A 9,799-nucleotide genomic window follows, 5' to 3' on the forward strand; every position below is an offset into this window, starting at 1 on the left:
TAACGGCTGCAGAGCGACACTTAAACACCTATATATCAGACAATGGGGAAAGACAAAAAGATCGATGACAATCACAAATACCATAAGAAATAATTCTAACTGAATTTTATATTCAATTCTTTAGTCAACCTGGGATTATCCAGTTTGCGACAGAGTCAGGGTTAAATTACATATCACAAGTTTATGTTCAAGAGCTTGCAGTCAGGTCAAACAAAAAGCCTTGTAGAAACCAGACATGCAGGGTCTCAGACTGCTCCTGGTAATTTATCTTCCTAATAAAATATGAGCCACAGGTGGGCTTGTTTTGAGTTTTGGAAAGTCCCAATGACCACTGGTGCATGCTGGGTTTTCTGAAAGCCAACACTGAGATGGAATTTTGCCTACGAGGCATTTATTAGGAATGAACACTTGGAAGGTGGGTGGGAGGAGGATTAGGCAGAAGATGAAAACAAACTGTCACGCAGACCTGGAAAGCCTCAGCCAAACCCACAGGGAGCTCAGGGACATACAGGACCCATCAGTCTTGTCCCTCTTTGGGCCAAAATGGCCAGGGCTTTATACCCCTGCGTGATCAGTTAGACAATGGCTGCTAGGTGGCTTCCTGGAGCTAAAGCAAACCTTGGGGGCTGAGAGACTGTAAATCCTGCTCACCAGAATCACGTCTAAGTTACACGCTGTGTTTTGATGAGGTAAGTACAGGAAGAAATGTCCCAGGGATTCTCATCAAGGAAACATAAATGTGCAGTTTAAGGTCACTTGAATATCAGTTGCTGTCTTCCTTTAGTTGGTCTGATTGTGGAGGACATGTGTCCTGAATGGAGTTAAACAAATCAAGTAATGGTTTTTATATGGTTTTGTGAGAAAATAATTAGATGTCAGCTTCCGTTACCAGTCCCATGTCTCTTTTCTTTGTTTTCTTTTGTTGTTGTTGTTGTTGTTGTTGTTGTTGTTGTTGTTGTTAGTTGGCTCCACACCCAGCTATGGAGCTCAATGCTAGGGCTCGAACTCAAGACCCTGAGATCAAGACCTGAGCTGAGGTCAAGGGTCAGCTGCTTAACCAACTGAGCCACCCAGGGACCCTCCCCCATGTCTCTTTTTTATTCTTGATGTTTCTTGGGTTTCTTTAAGGCCCTGAAAAATAACAGTAATAACAAGTAATTATTAGAGGCCAAGTTTCCAATTAAGGCATGTAGATGCACCGGGGCTGATAATATTCTAGAACGTTCCAGGGTCAGTTAATCCAATAGTTGGAAAGCCCAATGGTTAGAAAGAATTGTAGTAACTTCTATTGTTTCAGAATGATATTTAGGAATTTTAAAGTTCATTGTTAGATCACAGATCTTTATCCAAAGATCATGGGAGAAAGATGTTGATACCAAGGACTATAAAAACTCTTGGCATTGGGGCCCCTGGTTAACTCAGTTGGTTGGGTGGCCAGCTTTTGGTTTTGTGTCAGGTGATGATCTCAGCGTTGTGAAATTGAGCCCCATGTCAGCTTGCCCCCTCCCTCCCTCTCTGCCCTGCCCCCTCCCCCGCTCCCATGCACATTCCTTTTCTCTCTCTCTTAAATAAATAAATAAATAAATTTAAAAATTTTTTCAAACAAACAAAAACTCTTAGCACAAATGGCTCTAATCCAAACCCATGCACTAAGAAGCTTGACCAAACTCTAGCATGGTTCCTAGCAGACTAAGGCCAGGTTCCTGGAAGACCAACAGCCCCCTCCCCCTGCCCGCCCCCTGGAAAAGCTCAAGACTGCCAAAAGAAACTTGCTGTTTGTTTCAGCCAATACCCAATGATAGGCCCTGATGTTCCTTTCTTAGAGCATTTACTAAAAAGGACTTATAATTATAAATCCTTTCTGTGTCCCTTTGAGATGTATTTGTATTTCCTATAACCAGGAGTGTCTTTCTCAAGGACCCAAAAATGTAATCATCAGGAAGGATAGGGTCTTTGCCTCCTAGAACTTTTGGGGAGAGGGAGGGAGCTTAATTCTAATAAGTGCTAGTTAACAGAAACAGATGGTCTAATCACATCTATGTTGACCAAAACTTTTACCCTTTTTATGTAATTTTTCACTTCCCTGACTCTGCTCAAACCTGTAGTTGCTCCCCCTCCTTATAATCTCAATCTCTCTTTTAAAAAATATTTATTTATTTATTTGAGAGAGAGAAAAAAAAGTCGGGGGAGGAGTAGAGGGAGAGAACCTCCAAGCAGACTACCAGCCAAGTGCAGAGCCCAGCACAGTGCTGGATCTCACGACCCCTGCAACCATGACCTGAGCTGAAACCAAGAGTCAGATGCCAAGCCAACTGAGCCACCCGGGCACCCCCTCATTCTCCCTTTAAAACGCCCTATCACCTCTGCACAAATTAGAATGGAGCTCAATTCTTTCCCCTATGGCACTAGTTACTAAGTAAAAGCTTTGTCCAGCTTTGTTAATCTATGACAATACCCAATGACATCTTGTTGATATATAGATTGTTTGGAGAAAGAGTTCTATTTTTGGAAGTCTGCTTATGGAAACCACTTAATGAATCTCAGGATCAGATCTCCAGTGGAGCTAGATATCCGGGATCCCAAACACATCAGGCCGATGATATGAATTGCATCCACCCAAAATTCTTATGTTGAAGTCCTAACCAACAGTGCCTCAGATGGTGACTATATTTGCAGGTAGGATCTTTAAAGAAGTAATTAAGTTAAAATGAGGTCATTAGGGTGGGCCCTAATCCAAGTGACTGATGTCCTCATAAGAAGAGGACATTTGGATATACAAGAAGATACCAAGGATGCTTGTGCATAGAGGGAAGAACATGTGAAGACACAGTGAGAAGGACGTCCTCTGCAAACTCAAGGAAAATGGCCTCAGAAAAAAAGCAATCATGCTGGCACCTTGATCTTGGACTTCTAGCCTCCAGAACTGTGAGAAATAAATTTCTATCATTTAAGCCACCAGGTCTGTGGATTTTTGATACAGTAGCCCTAGAAAACTAGTACAGCTGGGAAGCACATTTCCACAAGAGTATGCATTGGAGTTTAGGAAACCTACATAAGGTCCAAAATGTTCCTTTGTAGTATGTTCTAAAGCTGACTTCTTCTGGTGTCTCTTTTTAGATCTTATGGTAGTACATGAAGGAGGAATATGCCCAGTAATACTTCTTTTGGAAATGGATCTCACACATGTGGGACATATACTCTGAAAATGGTATTTTGAAAACACTTGACAATATTAGAAATGTAGCAGGGAGGAATCTGTCACATAGGAGTCAAGCCAATCTTCACGAGAACGTACCATAAAAGTTCATGTGGTGAAAGTTTATGGGGATTTTGAGGTAGGGATTGTATTATGATGATGATGATGATGATGATGATGATGGTGATGATGATGGAGTAAAACTTTAAATGAAGGAAGATTATGCTTTTTAGGAAATCCTAACTGTTCTGCTCTTGTACTAGATCGTCTCGTTTTGTATTCTTAAAGTTTTGGGAATGATATGCACAATGACATTTCTGAAAATGTCTTTCATAGTTCCTTAAGCATTTCACCTGTAAAATGGGGTGTTTTTAAAAATTATCATTAATAGACTATATTAAAGGAATTCCCCGTGTTGGAAAAACTATATATATATAGATATATATATATAAATAGATATATCTATATCTATCTAGCTAGCTAGCTAGCTATACATATATATGGCAAATTTTAGAGCATGGCAGAGAAGTTTTAGTGTGAACAGAAAATTTACTAACTATTACAAAAAAATATTTCAAACATATTCAAAGATTTACAATTTGGGTAACTGGAGAAGGCTTATTTGTAAATTTGTTTTGAGATTATTTATTTGAGAGAAAAGAGAGGCATGCATATGCGCATGCGCATGAGTCGGGGAAGGGGCAGGGGGAGAGAATCTCAAGCTGACTTCCTACAGAACTTGAAGCCCAACTCGGGGCTCCGTCCCACAACCCATGAGATCATGACCCGACCAAAGCTAAGAATTGGGCGTTTAATGTACAGAGCCACCCAAGCACCCCTGTATATTTTTTAAAGAGTTCTTAAAATAGAGATTCCAAAGTCTCTCCATTTTTCAGGTTTTCCTGAGTTATAGTATGCTAATTATAGGTAAAGCAAAGTAAAATCAGATAAAGCAATTTTTCAACGATACTTCAATATTGTTTAAACCAATTTGTCTCTGTCATTGTGGGTTATTCCTTATAGCATTTAGTTGTCCAGTTTCCTTAGTTTTCTTGAATCTAGAGCAATTTCTTAGTCTTTGGGCTTCATGACGTTGATGTTTATGAAGAGTACAGGTCAGTTATTCTGCAAAGTGTTCCTCAATTTGACTTTGGTGTTTCTCTGTGATAAAATTCAGGTGATGCTCTTTTAGCAAGAATATCACAGATATGGTGTTTTATTCTCAGAGCATCCTCTCAGAAAGCATCCGATCTTGATTTGTCTCTTTACTGGTAATGTTAACTTTCATTATTTGGTTAAGGAGGCGTTTGTAAAATTATTTTTCCTCCTGTCATTCACAAACATCTTTTGGGAAGATACTTGGAGACTATATTAACAGCCTGTTACTCAAACTTTACCCACCAGTTGTAGTATCTGTTGCCTATATTGATGATGATGATGATGATGTGGACAGTTTCAAAAGAGATTTTCTAATTTCATGATGTCGTCTACATTTATTAGTTGGTATTCTACCGAAAGTAAAAGAGCTTTCTCTGACGCCAATTGTTTGTTAATTTATCAGTATGGATTCCAAGATTCTTATTTTATTTAATGGGACATAATCCATCACTGTCATGATTTTGATACTTAAATTCCTCAGATTTGGTCAGTTTCACCTTCTTCTAATTGATTCTTATGTCAGCTTGATTATTTACGTCACTCTTTGAGCCCATCTTTACTTTCTGGAATTAAAAAAAAAGTTTCGGGCTCATCTTGTATTTTCTCTGTGTCAGTCCTTGAAATCAGCCTTTTTCCCAAAGAGCGCTAGATCCTTTCAGTGAAGAAGGTACCAATTATCTTTTTAAAAACCTTTTAAAAACAATTCTATTGTTTGTGTGAATCCAGCATTTAGACTTTTGGTAAACGATCTCTAGCATGGATCCATTCACCCATTAGTCCATTAAAATAAATGAAATCTTTAAAAAGAAGTTTTTAAATCATAAGACAGGGAAGTGTTCCTAAACCTGACACCTTAGACAGAAAGATACAGAACATGAATGGAAGTTTTAAATACAAAGTTTTACATTTCTGTATTAAAAATGATTACCTTAAACACAAAAGTTAAAAAAAATCTGACAAAAACAATTTGAATATTTGACAGAGAAAACTTAATTCCTTTAATATACCAAAACTTTTAAATCCATAAGATAGAAACAATAGAAAAAGAGCAAATCTATATTGATGTAATTTACAAGAGAATAAATAAAAATGGCCAAATGATGTCTCAGTTTCATGAACAAGCATAGTACCAGTTATAATAATTGAAACTACCTAAGAGGAAATTTTTGACCCATAACACTGGCAAAGATACAATTTAGTGACTATTTTTTTCAGCACTCATTTCTTATGGAAATGTGAATTACAACATTCTTACTATCAGACAATTTGATGGTATCAAGTAAGTCTTAGCAAATTTTGGTTCAAGAGTACTAAGCACTAAGAGTGCTTTCCGGCAACCGGCTTGAGCAATGAGGGTCTGAGGACGTAAACGGGCCCACAGTGCCCCCCACAGGCTGAAACAAACGGCCCATTAGGCAATCTCCTCAAAACAGCTCTAAGCCTTAGCTGACCATTGGGCACAAGTAAAAGGAAAATTCTATACGTTCCCATATTTCCTCACCTTCCCCCGTTAACCGCAGCCCCTCACCACTGACTCCTGGCAGACAGTCTCTGTTTGTGTCTTGCGTGCTGTTCCCTTGCAGGGTGTCCAATAAACTTCCATCTCCTCTGTTCTGCTTTGGGTGAATACTTCTGTTTTTGTTTTTGTTTTAAGAATTAAGAGCCCTGGGTGCCTGGGTGGCTCAGTTGGTTAAGTGACTGCCTTCAGCTCAGGTCATGGGCCTGGAGTCTCGGGATCGAGTCCCACAACGGGCTCCCAGCTCCACGGGGAGTCTGCTTCTCCCTCTGACCTTCTCCCCTCTCATGCTTTCTTTCAAATAAATAAGTAAAATATAAAAAAAAAAAAAAAAGAATTAAGAGCCCTGGTTTTCTGTGTCTTTAAAAAAAAAACATTGTATTTATTTATTTGAGAGAGAGACAGTGGGAGAGAGCATGAGCAAAGAGAAGGTTAGAGGGAGAAGCAGACTCCCCGTGGAGCTGGGAGCCCATTGTGGGACTCGATCCCGAGACTCCAGGACCATGACCTGAGCTGAAGGCAGTCACTTAACCAATTGAGCCACCCAGGTGCCCTGTTTTTTGTTTTGTTTTGTTTTGTTTTGTTTTGGACAGAGAGAGACAACGAGAGAGGGAACACAAGCAAGGGGAGTGGGAGAGGCGGAAGCAGGCTTCCTGCTTTGATCTCCTGCGCTGCTTGCTGGCCTCCACCAGAGCCCGTTGCCCCCCCATGCTATGTAGGAAAATCGTTCCCCAGTCAGTTATAATATTGTTACAAAATAAAATTCAACTGAGTAAATGTTAAAGATCTTATTGGCTTTATTTAATGATTCATAAATCAGGCAGCATCCAATCTAGCAGATAGGGCTGTACAAAATAAAGACTTTTTAAGATTTTATTTATTTACTTCAGAGAGAGAGACAGAGTAAGGGAGGAGCAGAGGGAGAGAGAGAATCTCCAGCAGACTCTGTGCTGAGTCCAGAGTCTGACGTGGAGCTTGATCCCAGAACCCCCAGATCATAACCTGAGCCAAAACCAAGAGTCAGACGCTTAACCCACTGAGCCACCCAGGCGCCCCCAGAATGAAAGACTTTTATAGGCAGAAGAGAGCAGGAACAAGGAAGTTATACTAGACAAAAAAGCAGGTTGGCACTTGCAAGTTTGCTTTCCTTTTGGGCATAGAAAGGGTCTATCGGGCAGATGGCCTAACCAGTGCTGATGAGGCCCAGCTGAAGATTCTGTTTCCGGAAGAGCAGAAACCAGGCTAAGTCTCAGTTTGGGGAGGGGTTTTGCAGAAGGGACGCCACTTAAGGCTTGTTGTCTTGTTTTCAACAGTATCTATTCCCATAAAACATTCAGGTAAAGGAGACACAACCTCTTCACATAAAGCCTACTTAAGCGTTATATTCTTCACTGAAACTTTCACCTTAATTCTATCAACTCGTATATTTCTATATCCCCTCAATCTGACTGAAGCCCATGTTAGGGCTTCACCAGCCGGTGTTGGTACCACAGTACATGTGACTTCTGTGTCCAGGAATCTCAGGAACTTCTCTTCTTCATCCTCTGACCATTTAACCCATTCCTGAGTGTTAGCTTTGGGTCCCAAGCCAAGGGACCCTGGCCCATGTGTCAGTCTTTGTCTAGGTTAATCTGCCTATTTATTTATTGCACCAGGTGATTCCAGGCCAGGTTTCTCTTTGCCTTCCAGCTTTTTAAATTCCTCCAAACTGGGGTAAATAGAGCAAACTTGTTTGGGGCATTTTAATTTTGGGGAACCAGAAAGGGGTTCATTTGGTCTACCCAATCTTCAATAGTGCTGTATTAAGAACTTTTTTCAACCCCGTCTAGGTCTGCCTTATTTACCTTATTTCTTAATAACCAACTGAAGATTTCTACTTACTGGGAGAGTTCTTTGACTCTCCTGCCTTTCCCCATTTCCTTGTCAACTAATTTAATTTTTTTATTAGTTTCTGAAAGAAAAGCTGAGACAACAAATTTTATAAGATCTCTCAGACGCTTGCTTTTGTTCAGGGAAATCCCTTTTTTTTTTTTTTTTTTAGGATTTTATTTATTTGTCAGAGAGAGAGAGAGAGAGAGAGAGGAAAAGAGTGAGCACAAGCAGGGGGAGTGCAGGCTCCTTGCTCAACAAGGACTCCATCCCAGAACCCTGGGATCATGACCTGAGCCAAAGGCAGAGACACTGAACCACTTAACCAACTGAGCCACCCAGGCATCCTGGGAAATCCCATTCTTAAGGAGCCACCTAGGCATCCTGGGAAATCCCATTCTTAGGAGCTGTAACGGAGATTTCATTACTTTCGCATGATTGATTAAATCATGGGCCGTTGGTGATTAATCTTTAGGCCCTCTCACCTAAGAAGTCAGGAATGGAGCTAAAAGTTCTAATCAAGGTTTGCAGCAACTAGCTCCCATCTTTGTGTTATCAGGCTCCCCCACCCGCAGAGTCATATGAGCAAAAAATACTTCTAACACTTTGGAGACTCTAAGAGTTTTAGGGGCACTGTTCCTGGTGGCAGCGACAAAAACTAAATATACTTTTTATTATACCATTGCTATCCTGACGCGTGTGAAGCAGTATCTCCGCTGTGGTTTTGATTTGCATTTCCCTAATGATCAGTGCCACCTAGGCGCCCCCATTCCCTAATGATTAGTGGTGTTAAGTGTATTTTTGTGTGCTTATTGGCCATCTGTATATCTTATTCGGAGAAATGTCCTTTCACGTTCTTTGCTCCTTTTTTAATTGGGTTGTTTTACTGTCATTGAGTTGTCATTCTTTATATATATTCAGATTAATCTCGTATCAGATATATGGTTTACAAATATTTCTCCCATTTTGCGGGTTGCCTTTTCTCTCTCTCCATCATGTTCTTTGACAAAGGTTTTAATTTGATGAAATACAATTTGCATATTTTTTTTCCTTTGTGCCTTTGGTGTCATCCAAGACATCATCGCTAAATCCAATGCCGTGAAGTTTCCCCCTATGTCTTCTTCTAGCACAGTTTCAGGCCTTACCTTGACATCTTTGATCCGTTTTGAGCTAATTGCTGTCTGCGGTGTCGGGCAAGAGTCTAACATTCTTTTGCACTTGTTGAAAGACTGTCCTTTCCCTAATGAATGGTCTTGGCCACTTTATTGGTAATTATTTGACTTTATATTGAGGGTTTATTTCTGGTCTCGTGGAAAACTCTTCCGTTTTATTTTTCAATCCTCTAGATTGTGACCATTCGTAAGACAGAAACTATGTGAAAGATGTTTTCATACGAAGAGCGGTTTGCTAAAATGAAGGCAGGAAACTTAATTTCACGTAAGAAACACACAATGCCGCGTGGTGTGACTCGGCCCACAGGACGCCCACGAGACCCGGGACCGAGCCGCACCCCCTCAGCTGAGTCTGACACTCCGCCCTCAGGAAACGCAGCTTCACGCACCCGCGCGCGGCGTGTCGCCCAGTCCGCGTCTGCCCTCCCCCGCCACCGCCTCCGCACCCCACAGGCAGCTCCCGCGGCCAGACGCCGTCGGAACCGTCACCGCCAGCTCCGGAAAGCACGCCGAGGCCTTGATGCTCTACGAGTTGGCCAAGCTGCGGAGAAACCGCGCCGTCGCGCTCCCACAGGCGCACATCGGGGCAGGCTCTGGAGGAGACGCGGGCGCGACCTCTGAAACGGGGGCCAGGGCCGAAGCCCCTGGGAGTAAAAGACGGTCACGGACTCCGCGGCTGTGCGCACGACACCTCCCTCGGGCTTTTGCCATGACGTCAGCAGAGCGTCCATCCCGTCAGCAGAGCGTCCATCCCGTCCGCGCCGCTCGTACCGCGCAGTGTGCACGCGCGCCGCGGGTCGCCCGGCCGCAGCCACGCAAACGCGCGTTACGGTGCTGCGCAGCCGCGTCCCAACACGTGTCCGGTTTGAGCGCGGAGTCTGAAGCCGA

The sequence above is a fragment of the Lontra canadensis genome, unplaced genomic scaffold, assembly GCF_010015895.1.
Source record: "Lontra canadensis isolate GAN:19392208 unplaced genomic scaffold, GSC_riverotter_1.0 scaffold1, whole genome shotgun sequence".
Classification (NCBI taxonomy): Eukaryota; Metazoa; Chordata; class Mammalia; order Carnivora; family Mustelidae; genus Lontra; species Lontra canadensis.